This window comes from Mastacembelus armatus, chromosome 8, assembly GCF_900324485.2.
Source record: "Mastacembelus armatus chromosome 8, fMasArm1.2, whole genome shotgun sequence".
NCBI classification, from domain to species: Eukaryota; Metazoa; Chordata; class Actinopteri; order Synbranchiformes; family Mastacembelidae; genus Mastacembelus; species Mastacembelus armatus.
In genome coordinates, this window is record NC_046640.1 from 3,217,636 (window position 1) to 3,244,571 (window position 26,936).

Consider the following 26,936-nt stretch of genomic DNA (forward strand, 5'->3'; position numbering starts at 1 on the left):
TTTTTTGCAAATTTATTAAAAAAGAAAAACTGAAATATCACATGGTCATAAGTATTCAGACCCTTTGCAGTGACACTCATATTTAACTCACATGCTGTCCATTTCTTCTGATCCTCCTTGAGATGGTTCTGCTCCTTCATTGGAGTCCAGCTGTGTTTAATTAAACTGATTGGACTTGATTAGGAAAGGCACACACCTGTCTATATAGGACCTTACAGCTCACAGTGCATCTCAGAGCAAATGAGAATCATGAGGTTGAAGGAACTGCCCAAGGAGCTCAGAGACAGAATTGTGGCAAGGCACAGATCTGGCCAAGGTTACAAAAGAATTTCTGCAGCACTCAAGGTTCCTAAGAGCACAGTGGCCTCCATAATCCTCAAATGGAAAAAGTTTGGGACGACCAGAACTCTTCCTAGACCTGGCCGTCCAGCCAAACTGAGCAATCGTGGGAGAAGAGCCTTGGTGAGAGAGGTAAAGAAGAACCCAAAGATCACTGTGGCTGAGCTCCAGAGATGCAGTAGGGAGATGGGAGAAAGTTCCACAAAGTCAACTATCACTGCAGCCCTCCACCAGTCGGGGCTTTATGGCAGAGTGGCCCGACGGAAGCCTCTCCTCAGTGCAAGACACATGAAAGCCCGCATAGAGTTTGCCAAAAAACACATGAAGGACTCCCAGACTATGAGAAATAAGATTCTCTGGTCTGATGAGACCAAGATTGAACTTTTTGGCGTTAATTCTTAGCGGCATGTGTGGAGAAAACCAGGCACTGCTCATCACCTGCCCAATACAATCCCTACAGTGAAACATGGTGGTGGGAGCATCATGTTGTGGGGGTGTTTTTCAGCTGCAGGGACAGGACGACTGGTTGCAATTGAAGGAAAGATGAATGCGGCCAAGTACAGAGAGATCCTGGAAGAAAACCTCTTCCAAGAGTGCTCAGGACCTCAGACTGGGCCGAAGGTTCACCTTTCAACAGGACAATGACCCTAAGCACACAGCTAAAATAACAAAGGAGTGGCTTTGGAACAACTCTGTGACCGTTCTTGACTGGCCCAGCCAGAGCCCTGACCTAAACCCAATTGAGCATCTCTGGAGAGACCTGAAAATGGCTGTCCACCAACGTTGACCATCCAACCTGACAGAACTGGAGAGGATCTGCAAGGAAGAATGGTCAAAGGATCCCCAAATCCAGGTGTGAAAAACTTGTTGCATCATTCCCAAGACGACTCATGGCTGTACTAGCTCAAAAGGGTGCTTCTACTCAATACTGTGCACAGGGTCTGAATACTTATGACCATGTGATATTTCAGTTTTTCTTTTTTAATAAATTTGCAAAAATTTCTACATTTCTGGTTTTTTCTGTCAAGATGGGATGCTGAGTGTACATTAATGAGAAATAAAATGAAGTTTTTTGATTTTGGCAAATGGCTGCAATGACACAAAGAGTGAAAAATTTAAAGGGGTCTGAATACTTTCCGTACCCACTGTATATAGTCTCTAGTGTAAGTCGTTGGAAGTTCCATACCGGATCGGTCGTGGCCCGGGTTAACAACGAGGGTTCACGCTGTTTTATCATGGTGTGGATGGAAAGAGGAATGGAGTAGGAGTTATCCTGAAAGAGGATTTTGCTAGGAATGTTCTGCAGGTGAAGAGAGTGTCAGATAGGGTGATGAGTCTGAAGCTGGAAGTTGAAGGTGTGATGTTGAATGTTGTCAGTGGTTATGCCCTACAGGTAGGATGTGCGTTAGAAGAGAAGGAGAAATTCTGGAGGGAAATGGATGAGGTGATTCAGGGTATCCCTAGTGGTGGGAGAGGGGTGATTGGGGTAGACTTCAACGGACATGTTGGTGAGGGAAACAGAGGTGACGAGGAAGTGATGGGTAAGTTTGGTATGCTGGACAGGAATGCAGAAGGACAGATGGTGGTAGACTTCGCAAAAAGGATGGAAATGACTGTAGTGAACACATTTTTCCAGAAAAGGGAGGAGCATGGGGTGACATATAAGAGTGGAGGCAGGAGCACACAAGTTGATTACATCTTGTGCAGACGTTCCAACCTGAAAGAGATCAGTGACTGCAAAGTAGTGGCTGGGGAGTGTAGCCAGACAGCATAGGATGGTGGTGTGTAGGATGACTCTGGTGGTGAGGAAGATGAAGAGGACAAGGGCAGAGGAGAGGATCAAGTGGTGGAAGTTGAAAAAGGAAGAGTGTTGTGTGGCTTTCAGGGAGGAGCTGAAAGAGGCTCTGGGAGGTCAGGAGGTTCTTCCAGATGACTGGACAGCTACAGCTAAAGTGATCAGGGAGATAGGTAGGAGGGCACTTGGTGTGTCATCTGGAAAGAGGAAAGCACATAAGGAGACTTGGGGGTGGAATGAGGATGTTCAGGAGTGTGTTAAGAGGAAAAGGTTAGCTAAGAAGAAGTGGGACACTGAGAGGACAGAAGAGAACCGACAGGAGTACAGGGAGATGCAGCATAAGGTGAAGGTAGAGGTGGCAAAGGCCAAACAAAGGGCATATAAGGATTTGTATGATAGGTTGGACACTAAGGAGGGAGAGGTGGATTTGTACAGGTTGGCGAGGCAGAGAGACAGAGATGGGAAGGATGTGCAACAGGTTAGGGTGATCAAGGACAGGAATGGAAATGTGGTGACAGGTGCCACAAGTGTGATGGAAAGATGGAAGGAACACTTTGAAGAGTTAATGAATGAGGAAAATGTTAGAGAGCACAGAGTAGAAGAGGTGAGTGTTGTGGAGCAGGAAGTAGCAAAGATCAGTAAGGATGAAGTGAGGAAGGCGTTGAAGAGGATGAAGAGTGGAAAGGCAGTTGGTCCTGACAACATACCTGTGGAGGTATGGAAGTGTTTAGGAGAGGTGGCAGTAGAGTTTTTGACTGAGCTACTTAACACGATCTTGGAGAGTGAGAGGATGCCTGAGGAATGGAGCAGAAGTGTACTGGTGTCCATCTTTAAGAACAAGGGAGATGTGCAGAGTTGTGGAAACTACAGGGGAATAAAGCTGATGAGACACAATGCAGTTATGGGAAAGAGTAGTGGAAACTACAGGGGAATAAAGCTGATGAGACACAATGCAGTTATGGGAAAGAGTAGTGGAGGCTAGGCTGAGGTCAGAAGTGAGCATTTGTGAGCAGCAGTATGGTTTCATGCCAAGAAAGAGTACCTCAGATGCAATATTTGCTTTGAGAATGCTGATGGAGATGTACAGAGAAGGCCAGAAGGAGCTGCATTGTCTTTGTAGATTTGGAAAAAGCATATGACAGGGTGCCGAGAGAGGAGCTGTGGTTTTGTATGAGGAAGTCTGGAGTGGCAGAGAATTATGTTCGAGTGGTGCAGGACATGTATGAGAGCTGTAAGACAGTGGTGAGGTGTGCTGTAGGGGTGACAGAGGAGTTCAAGGTGGAGGTGGGGCTGCACCAAGGATCGGCTTTGAGCCCCTTCTTGTTTGCTGTGGTGATGGACAGGCTGACAGATGAGGTTAGGCTGGAATCTCCGTGGACCATGATGTTTGCAGATGACATTGTCATCTGTAGTGAGAGCAGGGAGCAGGTGGAGGAAAATCTAGAGAGGTGGAGGTTTGCTCTGGAAAGGAGAGGAATGAAGCTGAGCCGCAGTAAAACAGAGTACATGTGTGTAAATGAGAGGGAACGGTGAGGTTACAGGGAGTAGAGGTGAAGAAGGTGGAGGATTTTAAGTACCTAGGGTCAACAGTCCAGAGCAACGAGGAGTGTGGAAAAGAAGTGAAGAGACGTGTGCAAGCAGGTTGGAACGGGTGTTGGAAAGTGTCAGGTGTGATGTGTGACAAAAGTGTGTCAGCAAGAATGAAAGGAAAGGTGTACAAGACAGTGATGAGACCAGCAATGTTGTATGGTTTAGAGACAGTAGCACTGAGAAAAAGAAAGAAGGCAGAGCTGGAGGTAGCAGAGCTGAAGATGTTGAGGTTCTCTCTGGGAGTGACAAGGATGGATAGGATCAGGAATGAGTACATCAGAGGGACAGCTCATGTTAGATGTTTTGGAGAAAAAGCCAGGGAAGCCAGATTGAGATGGTTTGGACATGTTCAGAGGAGGGACAGTGAATACATTGGTAAAAGGATGCTGAGGTTAGAGCTGCCAGGAAGGAGGCCTAGAGGAAGACCAAAGAGGAGGTTCTTGGATGTAGTGAAGGAGGCCCTTGGTGTGGGGGAGGAGGATACAGAGGATAGGGTTAAATGGAGGCAGATGATTCGCTGTGCCGATCCCTGAAGGGAGCAGCCGAAAGTAGAAGAAGAAGTGTAAGTCATTGGAAGTTGAATTTTCGCCTCAGACTTAATGTCTCTTACTTGCGATCCATTCAATTTATAACTGGACACAACCTTTGTCTTGGAATTTATCGTAGAAATCTTGAGTTTGACTAGTTCCTTGTTAGTGTCAAGTGTCTCAGCTGTGTCCTTTAAAATGAAAGTGGTGTTGCTTTGGGTATCAAGCAAGGTGTACACTAAAATCTCCTTCCTTGGTTCAGCTGTAGTTGAAACATATACTGGAACGATGGATGAAGTATAAGTGCCATTCTTTTCTTGAACTACTCTGTTTGAAGTCACAGGCATAGACTCTTGTATCCTCTGTGATTCAGTTGGTCTGTCTCGATTAACCCTTGGCTGATCTTTTCTGATCTGATTGTTTCTAGCTTTTTGTCACATTGGGTGATACTTTTCACATTTTTTACACATACTCCTAAAGGTGCATCCCCTAGAGATATTAGCAGGCTTAAGACAGCCAAAGCACAATTTCTCAGACTGTACAAACTTCAATCTTTCTTCAACTGTCTTTCAATAATCTTGCAACACTTATGAAGAGCGTGGCCATGTCTCTTACAAAAGAAATACATGATACCAGTCTTTTCACTGGAGCTAGTAGTAAATGTCTTAGCGCTTGAGTTGCAACTTCAGAACTACTCCACTTAAAACTTGGAGTGATCTTGATCTGGTTGTTTGAATCTATCTTGCTCAACTGGCTTTATTGCTTGCAGTGAGGTGATAGGATTGCACGCAATTCTAGTTTCCTTGTTGAGAAACTCAACAAAGTATAGGAAGTCAGGGAATCCTTTGAATTCATCTTGGAATTTAGTAACTGCTCTATTCCAAAATTGATCTCAGCCACTCCAGCAATTTAGCTGATATCCTTTGATTTTCAACACAGTCATTCATAGCTTGCAAACCTTAAACATAACTCACGGCCAATTCAACACTGCTCCCAGAGGTCTTTGCTATCTTTGCAATCTTGTGCCATAACTGTATTTTGTCATGGTATGCCTTGCAAACTATAAATGGATGGCCACACCTGTCTTCAACTGTGTTCCAGGCAGCCATGTAAGCCGCTTCTGTTCCAACCAGGAAGTGTCCTTCAATAGCTTTCTTGGCTGGACACTTACATACTTACGTAGAAAGAAGAGCTTTTCTTGGGCTGGAAAGTTCTTGTGGTCAATTAATGTCTGGAAGGACAGTTTCCAATCATTACACTTCAGAGGTTCTCCTGAGAAAACAGCAGGTTCTGGATTTGGAATCCTGTTGGCTGTGAGAGCTTCAGCAAGTGCCTTAACAAGGTCATTAGAGGGTTCATTGGAAGCAGCTAATGCATCTGACTGAGATACATGAACTTTGAGTGACAGGAAGCCTTTGAGAATGAGAAGGTTGGTTTGGTTGAGAGAAAGAAATAGGAATGCTTGGTAGAGAGAGATAGTATTCATGTTTTTCTTGAAGAGGAAGAGCAGAAGAGCAAGGCTATCTCTCATCATCTTCAATACTTTCAGCATAAACTTCCTGTTCTTCGAAGAAGAGATCGAGATGGAGGAGTGGCTGCAATCTTCCACTCAAACCTATTATTAAACTTTCATCCTCAGAATAATTGTAACTCATTTGAGAGCCTCACTCTGAGCCTCTCACATCCAAACTGGTGTACCGTCCACCTGTCCCTTACTCAGAGTTTTTAACTGAATTTCCAGACTTCCTATCTGATTTAGTGCTTAGGTCAGATAAAGTCATTATAGTGGGAGATTTTAACATTCATGTAGATGTTGAAAATAATAGTATCAGCACTGCATTTACTTCTATATTAGATTCAATTGGTTTCACTCAAAATGTTAACAAGCCCACCCACTGTTTCAATCACACCCTTAATCTTGTTCTGACCTATGGCATCGAAATTGAGCATCTAATAGTTTCTCCCCAAAATCCTATTTTGTCAGATCATTCTTTAATAACTTTTGAATTTAAGATGATGGATCATGCAGCGTTTGGAAGAAAATCCCACTACAGCAGATGTTTATCTGACTATGCTGTTAATAAATTTAAGAAATATGATTCCATCTTTATTTACATCTATGCCATGTGCCAACACAGTGGAGGGCAGCTGCCTCAATCCTACTCCCTACCAAATTGATCATATTGTTGACAGCGCTGTAGCCTCACTGCGTAAAACGCTTGATACTGTGGCCCCTCTGAAAAAGAAGTTCGTGAATCAGAGGAGATTAGCGCCATGGTATAATTTACATATTCGTACCTTAAAGCAGGCATCACAAAGGCTGGAAAGGAAGTGGTGTTCCATAAATATAGAGGAATTTTATCTAGCCTGGAAAAACAGTCTATTAAGATATAAAAAAAGCTTTCCGTAAAGCCAGAACTGCATACTATTCATTACTAATAGAGGAAAATAACAACAATCCCAGGTTTCTTTTCAGCACTGTAGCCAGGCTGACAAAAAGTCACAGCTCTGTTGAGCCCAGTGTTCCTTTAGCTCTCAGCAGTGATGACTTTATGAGTTTCTTTACAAATAAAATCACAACTATTAGAGATAAAATTCAGCAGATGGTTCCTATACCTGCAATAAATGAATGTTCTACTACAGTAGCTCTTGAATCATCTGTACGACCTCAGTTATGTTTAGACTGCTTCTCTCCCATAGATCTCTCTGAATTTATATCAGTAATTGCTTCATCTAAATCATCATCGTGTCTCTTAGACCCCATCCCGACTAGACTGCTTAAAGACACCCTGCCATTAATTAACGCATCTTTATTAGACTTAGTAATTTTATCTCTAGTATCAGGCTACGTACCACAGGCCTTTAAGACTGCAGTAATCAAACCCTTACTCAAAAAGCCTAGTCTTGATCCAGGAGTCTTGGCTAATTATAGACCAATATCCAACCTACCATTTATTTCTAAAATCCTAGAATAAGCTGTTGCTAAGCAGCTATCAGACCACTTACACAGGAAAGAACTATTTGAAGATTTTCAATCACAGACTTGTTTCTATAATTGTCCTCCTAGACCTTAGTGCTGCGTTCGACACTATTGACCACAACATCTTATTACAGAGACTGGAGCATGTGACTGGTATCAGAGGAACAGCGTTAAAATGGTTCCAATCCTATTTATCATACAGATTCCAGTTTGTTCATGTCCATGATGACCCTTCCACACGCACAAAAGTTAGTTATGGAGTTCCACAAGGCTCTGTGCTAGGACCGATTCTGTTCACCCTGTACATGCTTCCTTTAGGCTAGGTCATTAGGATGCACTCTATTAATTACCACTGCTATGCAGATGACACTCAGTTGTATCTATCTATTAAACCTGATAACACAAACCAGTTAACCAGACTTCAAGTTATTTTTGACCAGGACATGTCCTTTAACTCACACATAAAACAAATCTCTAGAAGTGCCTTCTTTCACCTGTGCAACATTGCCAAAATTAGGAACATCCTGTCTCAAAATGATGCAGAAAAACTAGTCCATGCATTTGGTACCTCAAAGCTAGATTACTGTAACTCATTACTATCTAGATGTCCCAGTACCTCCATGAAAAGCCTCCAGTTAATCCAGAATGCTGCAGCCAGAGTCCTGACAGGAACTAGCAAGAGAGATCATATTTCTCCTATATTAGCTTCTCTTCATTGGCTCCCTGTAAAATCCAGAATAGAATTTAAAATTTTTCTTCTCACATACAAATCCCTTCATGATCAAGCTCCTTCATACCTTAAAGACCTCATAGTATCATATTATCCCAATAGACCACTTCGCTCTCAGAATTTAGGTCTATTTGTGGTTCCCAGAGTTTCCAAAAGCAGAATGGGAGGCAGAGCCTTTAGCGATCAAGCTCCTCTCCTGGCTCCCAGTCTGGGTTCACGAGGCAGACACTCTCTGTACTTTTAAGGCTAGACTTAAAACCTTCCTCTTTGACAAAGCATATAGTTAGGGCTGGCTTCAGGGAACCCTGAACCATCCCTTAGTTATGCTGCTATAGGCATAGACTGCCCGAGGACCATTGGTGCACTGAGCTCCCCTACCCTAACCCTAACACTCCCTTCCCTTCCCCTCTCTTCCTCTCCTCCCCCCTCACATGTATATTCCACCATTGAATGTCACTAACCTTGTGCTCTCTCTCTCCCCTCGTTTGTGCTCTCTCCCTCTCTCTCTCTCTCTACCTTCTGCAGTTGTCCTTGCAGCCTTTTCATGGTTTCCATTTGCCTGTGGGATACCATGGTAGTTGTAGCTGCCCTCAACATCTGCTCATGGTAGTACAATTCCCTTGGTTCTGACTACTGTCCCCCTGCTTGTTACCATCTGACCACCCTTATACAATCCAAATTCAATTTAATTCAAATTCAATTCAATTCAATTTATTTGTATAGTGCCAAATCACAATAAAATCATCCCACTTTACATCAAACCCAGCAAATTCCCTATAAGCAACACTTGGCAACATTGTAGAGGAAAAACAGCCATCTACCTCGACTCGTCCAAATGAGTGGATAGATGAGAGAGAAAAGAACAGCAAAGAGAGAAAATAACATTGCAATGACATTCCAATGTTACTGTTGTAGATCCTAGTGATATGGATTAGTGAGTTGATGTCTCGTTAACTGCTGGCATACCGCTTGATGTCATCCATGTAAAGGAGGTGACTGATGGTTGCTCCATTCTGTAGTTGTCTATCTATAACCACTTTTGTTGAGGGATGTCAGGCATAAGCAGAACAGCAGTGGGGGCAGTGCATCTCCTTAGTACAGTGGTGTCCAATCCTGGTCCTCGAGGGCCACTGTCCTGTTTGTTTTCGAACCATCCCTACCTACCGCTTATTACCTGAATCAGGTGTGTTCAGCCAATCACAAGCTGGAACATACCATCTCAGATGAGGGTGGAAGTGAGGGAAGACAAAGTGAAGTGGTATCCCCCAGCTTCTGATTGGCTGAACACACCTGAGCCAGGTAATGAGAAGTGGGTAGGGCAGGGATAGTTGGAAAACAAGCAGGACAGTGGCCCTTGAGGACCAGGATTGGACACCTCTGCCCTAGTAGATATCACACTTCAAAGTGACTTGTGTGATTGGCTTGAAGTCACCACAGGGTTTGTTTTCCAAACTTATTTGCATAAATCATAGGTTTCTTGTAGTCAATCCAGGTGGTACACAGGTTGGTCTGTCTGGTCTTGCAGTCTTGGGTGCCTGCTTTGTCTACCAGTAGCTGGTGCTTAGCTCCTCTGGTGTTCCTACCAATTACTTTCTGGGTCCCGCTCATGAACTGATTCGTGTACCTACTCATCTGCTACAGTGCCTGAAAGGAGATTCCATGTTATACAGAGGCAGGTTAAAAACCTTTTAGGTACCCCGCCCCTTTTTCGGCACACGGCTGAAAAACACATACCCAAATTAAACTAGCTGTTGTTCTTACATTTTAAGAGTTATATTGATGACCTTGGTGTCGTTTGAAGGAAAAGCAGTTTACAGTTTACTATCGGCGCGCTGTAAAATGTGAAATATGACTCCCCTCCCACCTCTTGCTTCGAGCGCTTCTTTCCCAACGTTGTCAAGGCAACTTACAGTAGCAGTGGGGGCCATTTTAAAGCCCACTGATGCGTCATCAAACATAACAAGTCGTATAACGTTTTAAAGGGCTCATCATTGGCTACAAGATGCGTCAGTCATTATTGCCAAACAATGCGACTGGCTGATTCTACTGTCAATAGAAGTTTGTCTATGCTCCCTGACTGGGATTTGCTCTGAGGGTGTGAATTCTAATGGTTTTAGGGTTAGTTACGCTGTGAAACGTAACAAACAAGTTTGATTGAGGCCTCATGTGATTCACAGAAGCCTTCTTTGTCAAACTCTATTGAATAAACAGCGAAATAATGGTAAAACGAACCGGATTACAGCTTTTCATGAGGAGGACGATGGTTTTATTGATTTACTGTATAATAATACGTCTTTTGGACTAAAACATGGGTGCACTTTGTTCTATGGATTCTAACGAACAAAACAATATGCGACACTCCATGTTTGAGTACATGTATGAAGTAACACGACAGGAAGGTAAGAACCAGTGTACTGTACTGTATTTGTACTGTTGTTAAATATTAAGAAACTGTAGTCGCTGTGATTATTCAATCCTAAATTGCTTTATACCATTTGAATCATGAGACTTTAAGCTTTTATTAGATATAAAATTTGTTAGACTGTATTCAAATTTGTGTGACAATCTTTGGTGAAATATCTGGACATGCAACTTTCGCTCCGGGGTCGATCTAATGGGTTAATGGGCAATAGTTGGATGGCACTGCTAACTTCAGGGGGTCCTTCAGGATTAGGATTGTTTGACCTTAACCATTCAGTGTGGGTCCAATCCACTAGCAGTTGGTTCATTTGTGTAGCTAGGTGTTCATGGAGTGAGGTTAGCTTCTTTAGCCAGTAGGCATGGATCATGTACAGGCCTGGTGCTGTCTAGTGCGTCATGCTTGAGACTCTATCTTTGATTTCTGCCACTGTGATGGCTACTGGATCCTGTTCAGGGAGGTTGCTGTGGTCTGTTCTTAGGTCCACTAGCCACTGAGTACTGTTATGTGATGCTTCCTTCTCCCATGTTCTTCCAGTATTGCTCAGTCTCTGGCCTTGGTGGTTTTCAGGTTATTACCCTGCCAGTGATAGTACACTTTAGATGGCTCAGTGGAGAACATTTGGTTATTATTCACCTTGTTTCTATTTCTCTGGTGTACCACTTAAGGCAGCTATGAGTCTCTGCTTGGCAGTTTCCAAGTGCTCAGGTATGGACAGCTTGTTGTAATTCTTAGGTAAGCCTCTCTTCAACACACCTTTCTGCAATTCAGTTAGCTAACTTCTCTCCTTGCTACTTTGATCTTGTTTTCCAACCTCTTCCTCTATGGAGGGTAATGGTGCTTATATATTCATATCATACCCAAACATCTCAAGGATCACTGTTGCTGTCAGATAATTGGTCTCAGTGATGGTAGCCATAGGGATTGTTTGTAATGCAGCAATCACATCGTGTAGCAGACCTCGGGAAGGTACTTCACTTAGTCTTTGTAATTGGCACCAGAGCTTCCAGAGCAGTCATTCTAGCCATGATCTTCACTTTCAGGTCAGCAGCTCTTGTAATGAGTTTGCAGGTTAATGGGCCTTGTACCCAATCTCAGGGTGTAGGGGTGATGATGACATCCCCCCTCTGACCTGTTGTCCTGGCTCCCCCTTGCCATGACACTTGTGTTACATACATACATTCATATGTATGTATGTCTGTATATATGTTTGTATACACAAGGATGATGAAGAAATAGTGGCTTTAAATTTTGAGTGTGCATGTTGCTTGCAGCCCAATTAGCTTTAGTTGACATGAAACAGCACTGCATGGTAACTTGTTTCCTGAAATTCAAGAAAAGGTGATCAGAAAGTATGAATATGTTATGCTGAATGAATTTAGAATTTTATTGTAGAAATCTTGCTGAAAGCTGATGACTAAAATTGTACCTAAAGCAGTATTCCACGAGCCAAAGCATATGGTAATTCAATTCAATTTTATTTGTATAGCGCCAAATCACAATACAAATCATCTCAAGGCACTTTACAAAAACTAAAACTAAAAACCCAACAATTCCCTTATGAGCAAGCACTTGGCAACAGTGGAGAGGAAAAAACTCCCTTTAACGGAAGAAAAAAACCTCCAGCAGAACCGGGCTCAGTTTGGGCGGCCATCTGCCTCGACCGGTTGGGGTGAGTGGATAGAGCAGAGAGAAAAGAACAGCAACAATAAACAACAAATAGACACTGCAAGTTGGTGGGGCCAGTAACTGCACATCAGCGATAAACAGCTCCAGGACCAGGGACACCTGCAGAAGGTACAGAGAGAGAGAGAGAGAGAGAGAGGGAGGGAGAGAGCACAAACTAGGGGAGAGAGAGAGCACAAGGTTAGTAACATTCAATGGTGGAATATACATGAGGTGGGAGAGAAGAGGGGGGTTAGGGTAGGGGAGCTCAGTGCACCGATGGTCCTCGGGCAGTCTAGGCCTATAGCAGCATAACTAACTAAGGGATGGTTCAGGGTTGCCTGAAGCCAGCCATAACTATATGCTTTGTCAAAGAGGAAGGTTTTAAGTCTAGCCTTAAAAGTACAGAGAGTGTCTGCCTCCTGAACCCAGGCTGAGAGCTGGTTCCACAGGAGAGGAGCTTGATAGCTAAAGGCTCTGCCTCCCATTCTGCTTTTGAGAACTCTGGGAACCACAAGTAGGCCTGCACTCTGAGAGCGAAGTGGTCTATTGGGATAATATGGTACTATGAGGTCTTTAAGGTATGAAGGAGCTTGATTATGAAGGGATTTGTATGTATGTGAGAAGAAGGATTTTAAATTCTATTCTATATTTTACAGGGAGCCAATGAAGAGAAACCAATATAGGAGAAATATGATCTCTCTTGCTAGTTCCTGTCAGGACTCTGGCTGCGGCATTCTGGATTAATTGGAGGCTTTTTATTAAGATATTAGGACATCCAGATAGTAATGAGTTACAGTAATCTAGTGAAAGAATGCAGTTCTAGAAATTTGTTTTATGTGTGAGTTAAAGGACATGTCCTGGTCAAAAATAACTCCAAGGTTTTTTACAGTAGTGCTGGAGGCCAGGGCTATGCCATCTAGAGTAGCTATAATTTTAGAAAAGTTATTTCTGAGATTTTTAGGCCCAAATATAATGACTTCTGTTTTCTCCGAGTTTAAAAGTAAAAAGTTACTGGTCATCCAGGCCTTTATGTCAGTTAGACAGGCTTGAAGTCTGGTTAACTGGTTTGTGTTAACAGGTTTAATAGATAGATATAACTGAGTGTCATCCGCATAGCAGTGGTAATTAATAGAGTGCTTCCTAATGACATATCCTAAAGGAAGCATGTACAGGGTGAACAGAATCGGTCCTAGCACAGAACCTTGTGGAACTCCATAACTAACTTTTGTTCGTGTGGAAGGTTCATCATGGACATGAACAAACTGGAATCTGTCCGATAAATAGGATTGGAACCACTTTAACGCTGTTCCTCTGATACCAATCACATGCTCCAGTCTCTGTAATAAGATGTTGTGGTCAATGGTGTCGAATGCTGCACTAAGGTCTAGGAGGACAAGTATCGAAACAAGTCCATTATCTGAGGCCAAGAGAAGATCGTTGGTAACTTTCAACAGTGCTGTTTCTGTACTATGATGTGCTCTAAATCCTGATTGGAAATCTTCAAATAGTTCATTCCTGTGTAAGTGGTCTGATAGCTGCTTAGCAACAGCTTTTTCTAGGATTTTAGAAATAAATGGCAGGTTGGATATTGGTCTATAATTAGCCAAGACTCCTGGATCAAGACTAGGCTTTTTGAGTAAAGGTTTGATTACTGCAGTCTTAAAGGCCTGTGGTACGTAGCCTGATACTAGAGATAAATTTACCAAGTCCAATAAAGATGAGTTCATTAATGGCAGGGTGCCTTTAAGCAGTCTAGTCGGGATGGGGTCCAAGAGACACGTTGATGATTTCGATGAAGCAACTACTGATGTAAATTCAAAGAGATCTATAGGAGAGAAGCAGTCTAAACATAACTGAGGTCCTACAGATGATTCAAGAGCTACTGTAGTAAAAGATTCATTTATTGCAGGTATAGGAAGCATCTGCTGAATTTTATCTCTAATAGTTGTGATTTTATTTGTAAAGAAACTCATAAATTCATCACTGCTGAGAGCTAAGGGAACACTGGGCTCAACGGAGCTGTGACTTTTTGTCAGCCTGGCTACAGTGCTGAAAAGAAACCTGGGATTGTTCTTATTTTCCTCTATTAGTGATGAATAGTATGCAGTTCTGGCTTTACGGAGAGCTTTTTTATATGTTAGTAGACTGTTTTTCCAGGCTAGAAAAATTTCCTCTAAGTTTGTGGAACGCCACTTCCTTTCCAGCCTTCGTGATGCCTGCTTTAAGGTACGAACATGTAAATTATACCATGGGGCTAGTCTTCTCTGAATCACTAACTTCTTTTTCAGAGGGGCTACAGAATCAAGCGTTTCACGCAGTGAGGTTACAGCGCTGTCAACAACATGATCAATTTGGTAGGGAGTAGGATTAAGGCAGCTGCCCTCCACTATGTTTATACTTGGCATAGATGCAAATAGAGATGGAATCATTTTCTTAAATTTATTAACAGCGTTGTCGGATAAACATCTGCTGTAGTGGAATTTTCTTCCAGACGCTGCATGATCCATCATTTTAAATTCGAAAGTTATTAAAGAATGATCTGACAAAACAGGATTTGGGGGAAAAATTATTAGATGTTCAATTTCGATGCCATAGGTCAGAACAAGATCAAGGGTGTGATTAAAACAGTGGGTGGGTTTATTAACGTTTTGAATGAAACCAATTGAATCTAATATAGAATTAAATGCAATGCTCAGGCTGTTATTTTCAACATCTACATGAATGTTAAAATCTCCCACTATAATGACTTTATAGGTACTTTTGAGATTACTGATTATGTCACTTTAATTTGATAAAAGGTAATAAAACACCCATATTACGGTTCATTTGCTTTTATTTTTATATGCTATTATTTTGAAAGTGCAGTGAGGTGCAGGGCACTCATGACCTTGAACTACAATATGATCTTTAGTTGTACTCATTGTACTTTGGAGAGGTGACATAACCTTCACTAAGTAATAGTAGAGATTTTATTGTGAAAGTCTGAACATGTCTTTTTGGCAGGGGATAAAATGCCTGACATTAAAAATGGCTTGCATTTGTGCTTAAAATAGTGTGCAAGAAGCTAAAACCTTTAAAATGGTCATGTTATGGTTTCTTTGCATTTAATTTGAAAGAATGTCATAAAAGGCCTTTATTTTGAAAGTGAAGTGCGCTGCAGGGCACTCATGACATTGATCTATAATATGATCTTTAATTGTGAATCATCATTATACTTTGAACACGTAAAAGTAAGTGAATATGAGTTATACTTTATAAATGTGCAGTAACTTCTCCTAAATAACAATGACTTTTATTTTGAAAGTCTGAACATGTCCTACTGTTAAAAGACAAGACAGCTGCGAGTATAAATTGTCAGCTGCAAGTATAAATTGTCTCTGTTGGTGCCTAATGCTGTGTGCAAGTAGTTAAACCCTAAAAAATACTTTTTTTTTTTTGCTTTCATTTTGAAAAATGTACCTATATTTTGTACCTGTTTAAGGAACAGCCATATTTGCAATTTACATATGGCCCTCTTCTCTGACTTTCATGAGAGCTTGAGAGCAAAATTTATAATGGCAGTGAATCAGCACTCTGTGCTTTCTTGCCGTTTCTGAAAAAAGCTGTCATATTGCAATGGGAATAATAACACCAGAGATAGATAGAGAACAGGTTTTCCTACTTTACTGATAGAATTTGTCCATGTAGGCTCAAAGATTTGGACACAACAGCCCAGTCAACCAAACTGTGCAAACCTTGTTTCCACTCATGTGGCTTTTCCTGCAGCTCCAGACATATACAGTAAGATGTATATCCCTTCATGATCAAGCTCTTTCATACCTCAAAGACCTCATAGTACCATATTATCCCAATAGATCACTTCGCTCTCAGAGTGCAGGTCTACTTGTGGTTTCCAGAGTTTCCAAACGCAGAATGGGAGGCAGAGCCTTTAGCTATCAAGCTCCTCTCCTGTGGAACCAGCTCCCAGCCTGGGTTCAGGAGGCAGACACTCTCTGTACTTTTAAGGCTAGACTTAAAACCTTCCTCTTTGACAAAGCATATAGTTATGGCTGGCTTCAGGTAACCCTGAACCATCCCTTAGTTATGCTGCTATAGGCCTAGACTGCTCGAGGACCATCGGTGCACTGAGCTCCCCTACCCTAACCTTAACACTCCCTTCCTTTCCACTCTTTTCCTCTCCTCCCACCTCACATGTATATTCCACCATTGAAGGTCACTAACCTTGTGCTCTCTCCCTCTCTGTCTGTTCTCTCTCTCTGTACCTTCTGCAGGTGTCCCTGGTCCTGGAGCTGTATATTGCTGATGTGCAGTTACTGGCCCCACCAACCTGCAGTGTCTATTTGTTGTTTATTGTTGCTGTTCTTTTCTCTCTCCTCTATCCAGTCACCCCAACCAGTCGACATGATTTGTATTGTGATTTGGCGCTATATAAATAAAACTGAATTGAATTGAATTGAATTGAATAGATGAGCCACTTCTATTACAATATGTCAACTTGAGCTTCATGTAGTGTATGTGGGCAGGATTAATGTGTTTTTCATATATATTTGGTTTCCTGTGCCTATGAATCCCCAAAGTGTGTCAGCTGACCACCCAGTATTGTTCCTATAGGCAAGTTTAGTTAGAAACTGGTGGTGAGAATGCCTGATTTCTGATTTGGCCCCGGTTTTGCGTAAGAACAGGACTCATTAACATAGTCGGGCCCCCTCAGTGTGTCTCTTCCCCATGGCCTTGCCCTGTTCACAGAATGAGCTAACGCTAGCTAACTTAGCTTCCTAATGTAGTAATCTCCTTCAACATATTCTTGGAGTCATTAGCACAATGGCTACTAAAGGGGAAGCAGCCCAGGCATTATAATGTTGTCTGCCGCATAACATAAGTCAGTACAAGTCACTCTTGCCCTTCATACTACTAAAACAATAGAGACATTTTGGGTATCTGCTATTTAAGTAGTTTTGCTGAGTGAATATTTTGAAAAGCATTTGGGTCTGTAGTAAAACCAACATGTCTTATTAACACATATAGCCCATATAGCAATTTTACATAAATTATCACTTGGAGAATACTTTTCTACAGAGGATCTTTACCATGTTTGGATTAAACTCTTGTTAACAACTGCTAAATTATATATTCTCATAATTCCTTCTTTACATAGAAGGTCATAAACCATCAAGTTTTACCAGCTTGTATTGAAATTTCTACTAGGCTTAAAGGAAACATCAAATGTACAGTGTATAAAAATGGAAAAAATGAGAAATTTATTGTAATAAACACAATGCTAGTTACAATAAATCAATACAGCACTGTGCAAATGTTTTAGGCATTAAAAATACACAGGGCATCAGTTACCTTCAGTAAAGGGAACAAAACCTAAATCTAATCAACATTTACAGCACTACCCTTTGCGCTTAAACCAGAAGCAGCTCTCTTTGGTTTGATCTGAACACAGTTTCTCTTTGCAGCACCTTGGAGAAGTTGCTGCAGTTCTTTTGTATGTTCAGGCTGTTCCAATGTCTTCTGCCTGCTCAAGTCATCCCAGACAGACTCCATACTGCTGAGATCAGGGCTCTGTGGGTCAGAGCACCTGCTGCAGGATTCCTGGTTCTTCTTGCCTCTGTAAATTGTTCTTCATGAGCTTAGTGGGTTCCTTATAGGCTTGTCCTGCACAATGGGCTGCACGATGAAGCTGGGATCTATGAGACATCTGATGGCGTTGTGGGAAAAGAATCTAAAGTGCCTAAAACTTCTGCACAGTACTGTAAATAATAACAGTGGATGAACATTTATAAAAGATTATGCACATACAATCAAGTAAACGTAAACATTACAAAGGTCTAACAATAGTCTGTTCTAACACTGATATTTGACTATTTTAAAAGCTAAAAATCTTTTTATTGTAGAGTATGTGGATGACCTTATAGAGCTGATATTTGAGAAGGTGTTTCCGGACCCAGCCCCATATACAAAGACAGTGATGAAGATCCCCGTCGCCGTTTGGTTACATTCTACATTTCCTATTAATTGGTATGACATAAACTATGAGTTTTTCTACTGAGTTTTTGTAAATAAAACTAATAATGAAATACTTACTGCTCTATTCCCCAAAGACACAAAAGCCCATAGTCAGCTCTATAGATACTGAATGCATACTATAGAGAGAAGACATTTAAACACACAAGTTTGATGTCAAGATGGTCCACCATGCATAATGACAGTGTAAAGATTACATTAAGATAAGCATTTAGAATACAGAGTACTGCCTGATCAGCAGGAACCTTTGACTCATCCGTCCCGTTCCTAATAGAAAGATGCAGTCAGGAGAGCATCATCTACTTCAGTGGCTCATCAGCACCTCATATTAAATGCTGAATGAAACAGAGTTGTGCACTGACTAATATACACCATCACTGTGCATTACACTGAGCTTGTTAGCAAGTGGCAGTGTCCTTTAGACAACTGGAAATGCACAATGTTAAGGGAAAAGTTCTGTTTACAATGTAATAAGAACAGTGTACTTGCCTCAAACACTTCAACGTTTTTCAACGTTTTCGCTGAAGGAGGCTTTTTATGCTGTAATATAGATGTGCAGGTATTCATTTTATGTATGCAAATCAGCACCAGACATCTCCTCTTTTTAAGGTTTTCTTAATGTGATTGAAGCATTGGACTGCACACAGCATAGCCAAGAGAGGGGTGCTATGTACATTTCTGTCTGCATTCTTTCAGTTGACTGTGAAGATTCTCAGTCGTCCAGGGGAAGTTATCTTAAAGGTTAAGTGGCAACTGGACTTTCAGTTTTTTAAGGCCGAAATGTTTCACCACCCATCCAAATGGCTTCATCAGTCTTTCTATTGCTTTAAAGAAAAGCTGTATTTATTTATTCGTTTAATTAATTTATCTCATACTATTAGCATGACGTCTGTATAGCTAAAAGAAGGCTACAGGGCCATGATGACAAAATGACTGTCTGTAATGAACCTAATTTAGTGGATGATATGATATTACCTTTAAGCAGTCACTTACATGTAAAGACGCAGCTGTCCATATTTTAACAGCATAAAATAGCACGATCACTGGCTAACATAACTGTTAGCTACATACAAAACACAAAATAAATGTAAGTGACAATGTTAAGAACTAACCTTGCAGAAACATCCTGTTGAAGCCGAGATGGCCCAATGTTCAGGCGGCCTCTGGGTCAGACTATGGGTCAATTATTGTCGGTTGCAATGTTGTGCTTTCACTGCAGCTTTTAGGTTAGCTTTTAGCATAGCAGTCACACACCCCCGCTAGATGATGGGTGAACAGGGGGAGTAGGGGGTATTGGAGGTGGTTAGCATGGACCAAAGCTCCAAAAACAAGTCAATTGCTACAGGCATGTGGAGAGGTGGGACAATCATCCCTCCATTCATTATCAATTATTATTCCTATTTAGGGTCACAGTGATCTGCTGGAGCCAATCCCAGCTCTCTTCGGGTGAAAGGCAGAGCTACACCCTAGAAAGATCGCCGGTCAATCAAAGTGCCGCATACTGACAAACAACCACACACACTCACTCGTATGGGCAATTTAGAATCACCAGTCAACCTGACATTCATACTGTAGGAGGAAACATGCAAACTCCACACAGAAAATGAGATGAGCCTCCCACTGCAGCTGCTATTCTGTTTAGTCAGTATATCGTAGAGGGGGTGTATATTATTGTCCATTATAGTAAGCAGCTTCCTCTACATCTGCTGCTCCACTGCAGTTCTTAGATGATCCAGCCCCCTGCCTAGCACAGAACTGGCCTTTTTCACCAGTTTGTCCAGTTGCTTACAGTTCCTGTTCACAATGCCACTCCCCAAACAGACAGCAGCATAGAACAGTGTACTTGCCATGACAGTGTGGTAGAACATGCACAGCATATCACTGCAAATGTTGTAGGAACCGAACCAACTTAAGAAGAAGAGGCGGCTCATTGGCAGACCACTCCAGTTTTTCATCCAGCCAGGTACTTGAAGGTCTGCACAGTCTCTATCTCCTGTCTATCAATGCAGACTTTTGACATGCTGGTGCTTTTGATCTCCTAAAATCAACCACCAGCTCCTTAGTCTTGGTGGTGTTTAGGAGAAGATAATTCTTTTTGCTCCAGTCAGTGAAGGCCTCCACTAGGTCCCTGTACTCCCCCTCCTGTCCACCACGCACACATGCTGCAACAGCCATATCATCAGAATATTTCTGTATGTGGCAGGACTCTGAGTTAAACCTAAAGTCCGATGTGTAGACCATGAACAGAAAAGGAGCAAGAACAGCCTCCTGTGGAGCCCCAGTGCTGCATTACAGTGTCCCAGAAACACATCTCCCCAGCCTGACATACTGCAGTCTGGATGTTAAATACTCCATAATCCATGACGTCAGGGAGGGGGCCACCCCATACATAGAAGCTTGCCTCTCAGTATGGGAGGCCGTATAGTGTTGAAGGCACTGGAGAAGTTGAAGAACAATTTTGTAGATTGACACATAACATTTCTATAATATTTAAGATTAACTTACTCTTGGTAATTATTTAAAGGGTAATTTTTGTACTTTGCTATTATTATTACAAAACGCTGCTTTAATATTTTTAATATTGATCTTTAGTTGTAAATAATCATTGTTTGTTTAATATTTACATTTTTTAGCCTATATAATTTTTCAAATAAAGAATGAATAATACTGTACATAATTCCAACACTAAAGTTAAATTACTCACAGCCTACATTTGTGACAGAATTTACAATTCTTAAAATTACATTTATACATTTGGGGTTTTTTTTTAAACTTTATTTAGGGGAATTATGCACTTTATGCGAACACAGGGGAGTGCAGCTGCCTTAATCCTACTCCCTAGTAAATTGATTATGTTGTTGACAGTGCTGTAGCCTCACTGCGTGAAACGCTTGATACTGTGGCCCCTCTGAAAAAGAAGTTCCATGGTACAGTTCACATATTCGTACCTCAAAGCAGGCATCACTTATGCTGGAAAGGAAGTGGCGTTCCACAAATTTAGAGGAATTTTATCTAGCCTGGAAAAACAGTCTATTAAGACATAAAAAAAGCTTTCCGTAAAGCCAGAACTGCATACTATTCATTACTAATAGAGGAAAATAACAACAATCCCAGGTTTCTTTTCAGCACTGTAGCCAGGCTGACAAAAAGTCACAGCTCTGTTGAGCCCAGTGTTCCCTTAGCTCTCAGCAGTGATGAGTTTGAGTTTCTTTACAAATAAATTAGAAATAAAATTCATCAGATGCTTCCTATAGCTGCCATAAATGAATATTACACTACAATAGCACGTGAATCATCTATAAGACCTCAGTTATGTTTAGACTGCTTCTCTCTGCATTCATCTCAGCAGTTGCTTCATCTAAATCATCAATGTGTCTCTTAGACCCCATCCTGACTAGACTGCTTAAAGACACCCTGCCATTAATTAACTCATCTTTATTAGACTTGGTAAACTTACCTCTGGTATCAGGCTATGTACCACAGGCTATTTAGACTGCAGTAATCAAACCCTTACTCAAAAAACTTAGTCTTGATCCAGGAGTCTTGGATAATTATAGCCCAATATCCAACCTACCATTTATTTCTAAAATCCTTGAAAAAGCTGTTGCTAAGCAGCTATCAGACCACTTACACATAAATGAACTATTTGCAGATTTTCAATCAGGATTTCAATCAGAATCATGATGAACCTTCCATGCGCACAAAAGTTAGTTATGGAGTTCCCCAAGGTTCTGTGCTAGGACCTTATATACAGTGGGTACGGAAAGTATTCAGACCCCTTTAAATTTTTCACTCTTTGTGTCATTGCAGCCATTTGCCAAAATCAAAAAAGTTCATTTTATTTCTCATTAATGTACACTCAGCACCCCATCTTGACAGAAAAAAACAGAAATGTAGAATTTTTTGCAAATTTATTAAAAAAGAAAAACTGAAATATCACATGGTCATAAGTATTCAGACCCTTTGCAGTGACACTCATATTTAACTCACATGCTGTCCATTTCTTCTGATCCTCCTTGAGATGGTTCTGCTCCTTCATTAGAGTCCAGCTGTGTTTAATTAAACTGATTGGACTTGATTAGGAAAGGCACACACCTGTCTATATAAGACCTTACAGCTCACAGTGCATCTCAGTGCAAATGAGAATCATGAGGTCGAAGGAACTGCCCAAGGAGCTCAGAGACAGAATTGTGGCAAGGCACAGATCTGGCCAAGGTTACAAAAGAAATACTGCAGCACTCAAGGTTCCTAAGAGCACAGTGGCCTCCATAATCCTCAAATGGAAAAGTTTGGGACGACCAGAACTCTTCCTAGACCTGGCCGTCCAGCCAAACTGAGCAATCGTGGGCGAAGAGCCTTGGTGAGAGAGGTAAAGAAGAACCCAAAGATCACTGTGGCTGAGCTCCAGAGATGCAGTAGGGAGATGGGAGAAAGTTCCACAAAGTCAACTATCACTGCAGCCCTCCACCAGTCGGGGCTTTATGGCAGAGTGGCCTGACGGAAGCCTCTCCTCAGTGTAAGACACATGAAAGCCTGCATAGAGTTTGCCAAAAAACACATGAAGGACTCCCAGACTATGAGAAATAAGATTCTCTGGTCTGATGAGACCAAGACTGAACTTTTTGGTGTTAATTCTAAGCGGTATGTGTGGAGAAAACAAGCCACTGCTCATCACCTGCCCAATACAATCCCTACAGTGAAACATGGTGGTGGGAGCATCATGTTGTGGGGGTGTTTTTCAGCTGCAGGGACAGGACGACTGGTTGCAATTGAAGGAAAGATGAATGCGGCCAAGTACAGAGATATCCTGGAAGAAAACCTCTTCCAGAGTGCTCAGGAGCTCAGACTGGGCCGAAGGTTCACCTTTCAACAGGACAATGACCCTAAGTACACAGCTAAAATAACAAAGGAGTGGCTTCGGAACAACTCTGTGACCCTTCTTAACTGGCCCAGCCAGAGCCCTGACCTAAATCCAATTGAGCATCTCTGGAGAGACCTGAAAATGGCTGTCCACCAACGTTCACCATCCAACCTGACAGAACTGGAGAGGATCTGCAAGGAAGAATGGCAGAGGATCCCCAAATCCAGGTGTGAAAAACTTGTTGCATCATTCCCAAGAAGACTCATGGCTGTACTAGCTCAAAAGGGTGCTTCTACTCAATACTGAGCACAGGGTCTGAATACTTATGACCATGTGATATTTCAGTTTTTCTTTTTTAATAAATTTGCAAAAATTTCTACATTTCTGTTTTTTTCTGTCAAGATGGGGTGCTGAGTGTACATTAATGAGAAATAAAATGAACTTTTTTGATTTTGGCAAATGGCTGCAATGACACAAAGAGTGAAAAATTTAAAGGGGTCTGAATACTTTCAGTACCCACTGTATGCTTTCCTCAGGGAATGTCATTAGGAAACACTCTACTAATTACCACTATGCAAATGACACTCAGATTTATCTATCTAAACTCAGCTTTATGTCTAAAGGACATAAAGGCCTGGATGACCAGTAACTTTTGACTTTTAAAGTCAAAGAAAACACAAGTTATTGTATTTGGGCCTAAAAGCCTCAGAAACAGCTTGAGATGAGAAACAAAGAAAGAAACAAATCTCTAGAACTGCCTTCCTTCACTTGTGCAATGTTGAAAAAATTAGGAACATTTTGTCTCAAAATGATGCAGAAAAACTAGTTCTTGCATTTGCTATTTCAAGGCTAGATTACTGTAACTCCATTAAAAGCCTCCAGTTAATCCAGAATGCTGCAGCCAGAGTCCTGACAGGAACTAACAAGAGAGATCATATTTCTCCTATACTAACTTCTCTTCATTGGCTCCCTGTAAAATCCAGAATAGAATTCAAAATCCTTCCCTTCGATACAAATCCCTTCATGATCAAGCTCCTTCATACTTTAAAGACCTCATAGTACCATATCACCCCAATAGAGCACTTTGCTCTCAGAGTGCAGGTCTACTTGTGGTCCCAGAGTTTCCAAAAGTAGACTGGGAGGCAGAGCCTTTAGCTATCAATCTCCTGTCCTGTGGAACCAGCTCCTAGTCAGGGTTCAGGAGGAAGACACTCAGTGTACTTTAAGGCTAGACTTAAAACCTTCCTTTTTGACAAAGCTTATAGTTAGCGTTGGTTCAGGTAACCCTGAACCATCCCTTAGTTATGCTGCTACAAACCTAGAGTGCCTGAGGACTCTCCGTCGGCGCACTGAGCATCCCTACCCTACCCTACCTTACCCTACCCAACCCAACCCAAACCCTCCCCTCCCTTTCCTTTCCCCCCTTCTGCAGGTGTCCCTGGTCCTGGAACTGTATATTGCTGATATGCAGTAACTGCTCCCACCAACCTGCTGTGTCTATTTGTTGTTTATTGTTGTTCTTTTCTCTCTCCTCTATCTAATCATCCCAACCAGTCGAGGCAGATGGCCGCGCACACTGAGCCTGGTTCTGCTGGAGGTCTGTTAAAGGGAGTTTTTCCTCTCCACTGTTGCCAAGTGCTGCTCATAAGGGATTTGTTGTTTTTTTTGTAAAGTTCCTTGAGATGATTGTGGTACTATTCAAACTGAATTGAATTGAATTGAATTGAACTGAATTGAATTGAATTTACAATTTCACTCGCTAATTCATTTCAGGCTGATTCAACTGAAACATGAGGTCCCTGCTACCTTGAAAATGTGAACTAACTCAGGTTCAACTAATTACATCATTGTAATTTCATGAGCTTCTCAGTTCTAAGAGTTTAAATAGTCTGTTCACAGTTTCAGCTGTAGGTACTAAAGATGCACAGCAAGTTTCCAGCTGCAGCCAACTGACAACAAATTGTGGGCCTATTTTCACCTCACGTATGCTTACAAATCACACACAAAAAATAAATGACTTATGAGATATTGTAAATACTCCTTCCTGCATCTATTGGTTTTTCATGGTAAGTCATAGTAAGATTCCTGTCCTGGCAACATAGCCACAATATCAAACCTGCTCGTAGCAATTTCATTCTCAAGTTTAGTCAAACAGAGTAACCTCTCAATATAATTGATGTTGGATGAGGAAGTCCAGTTCTTAACAAGTGGCAGTGTCCTTTATACAATCAGCAATGCAGAATGTTAAGGGCAAAGTGCTGTTCAGTGTACTAAGAAATCTGTACATGGCTCTTAAATGTTTTCCCCATTTTTCATTGTTTTACCTGGCAACTACGTGTGCAGTCTGTGGAAGCTTTTTATGTCATTGTGCAGGCATTCATTACAGGTATGCAAATCAGCACCAGACTTCTCCCGCTTGTTAAGGTTTTCTTAATGTGATATTGAGCATTGGACTGCATGCAGGTGGAAAATGAGGCAGGATGTGGGCCACACGATTTGGAATATGTCAATTTCTGTCTGCTATAAAAGAAAAGCTAAATTAATGTAATGAATTTGTCTAATACTATTAGCATAACATTTGTACAGCTAAACAGCTAAAGATTATAATGAATAGTTGCTCTCTTTCTTTTTGCTGTTTATCCCTTTATTTTCCATCCATCTTTCTGCAGTTTTACCTTGCATATTGATTTTTTCTTTAAATTCACTACATGGTCTTCCAGCAGCAGTTCTTCTTCTGCTGTGGTGAAAAAATGTGCTCCAACCCCTTAAACATTGTAGCCAATGGGAATCCAGCTAATCATGGTATGTATACGCTTGTCAACAAGCACAAGAGCATGCAATTATCTCAGATGATCGAATCTAGTTTTTGTAATCCACCTCTCAATTGTGTTTGAAGAACTGACATAACTGCATATCCTTATCCCTGATTCGAATATCCAGTATTACTCATTTCATCTTAAACTTGTTAAGCCACAGATGAAAAACAGGGCACTGTTTTAAGGTAGTGTACAAAAAATTGTAAAAGCACCCTTTTTAAAGTTTTCACAAATAGAAAAAAAAAAAGGTTCACAATTTTGAAATTGCATTTATAGAGTTTATGTTCTCCTTGATAATTTAAAACAGTAATAGGTCTTCCTCCAGAATGTCTAATATACATTCACAGCAGTGAAATGTTCAAGAAATAGAGAAAATGTCGCTCTGCATCACAGCAAAACCTTCCCGTACCCGTAAGATTGAAAACTGCAAATCAGTTTCCCACTTCAGGAATGTATCAGACCACACCAATACCAAATGACATATTATTAATAATAATAAAAAATAAAAACATTGAATAACTGAAGTTGTTGAGAATGCAGGTTTTAAATATACAGTGACTAAAATGCTTTCTTGTCCTCATTTTAACCAGAAAGTCATACCAGCACAATATCTTTTTGTTTCATTTATAATTTTATTTAAAAATGTATATGTATTTTCCATTACTATACTGAAAATTAGTCTGTGACTTTAAAACCAAGGTACATACTAAACCATTAGATACAGTAAAATAAACGAGTCAAAACTGCTTGCTGCATCTTGCTGCATCTGGCTAGGCTAGTTGTGCAACAAAAGGGAGGTGGGATAGATCCAAACAGGCACAGGTAAGCTTGGTAAGGCCATTACATTCTTTATTTTTTCTACTGTATTGTACTGTACACCACTCTTTGCTCCTTGGAAAATTGCTAGCCTGTCACAGGTCACAAGGCCATATTCACCCAGGATCTTAATTATCATATTTTCTGGACTATAAGTTGCACTGGAAATTTCTTTTAGCAAAAGCAGCCTTGTTGAACAGAAAAAAAACTATAAAATCGCTTTGGTGTATAAGTCCCATTTCTAATTATACTAGTTATTGTCTAAATTAGCCTATGAAGAACATAAACAAGCAGAAGTGCATTATGGAATTCATTCATCCATGTTAAGTAACGTTAAACAACTCCACCAACATCAGGGAGAACGT

At 41.2% G+C, this 26,936-nt stretch overlaps 1 protein-coding gene across 1 annotated transcript in view; it reads right to left on the minus strand.

Moving 5' to 3' along the window:
- prr12b (proline rich 12b) overlaps positions 1-26,936 on the minus strand; it is a 99,646-nt gene that overhangs the window by 30,601 nt on the left and 42,109 nt on the right. The gene's annotated exons all lie outside the window — the stretch shown is intronic.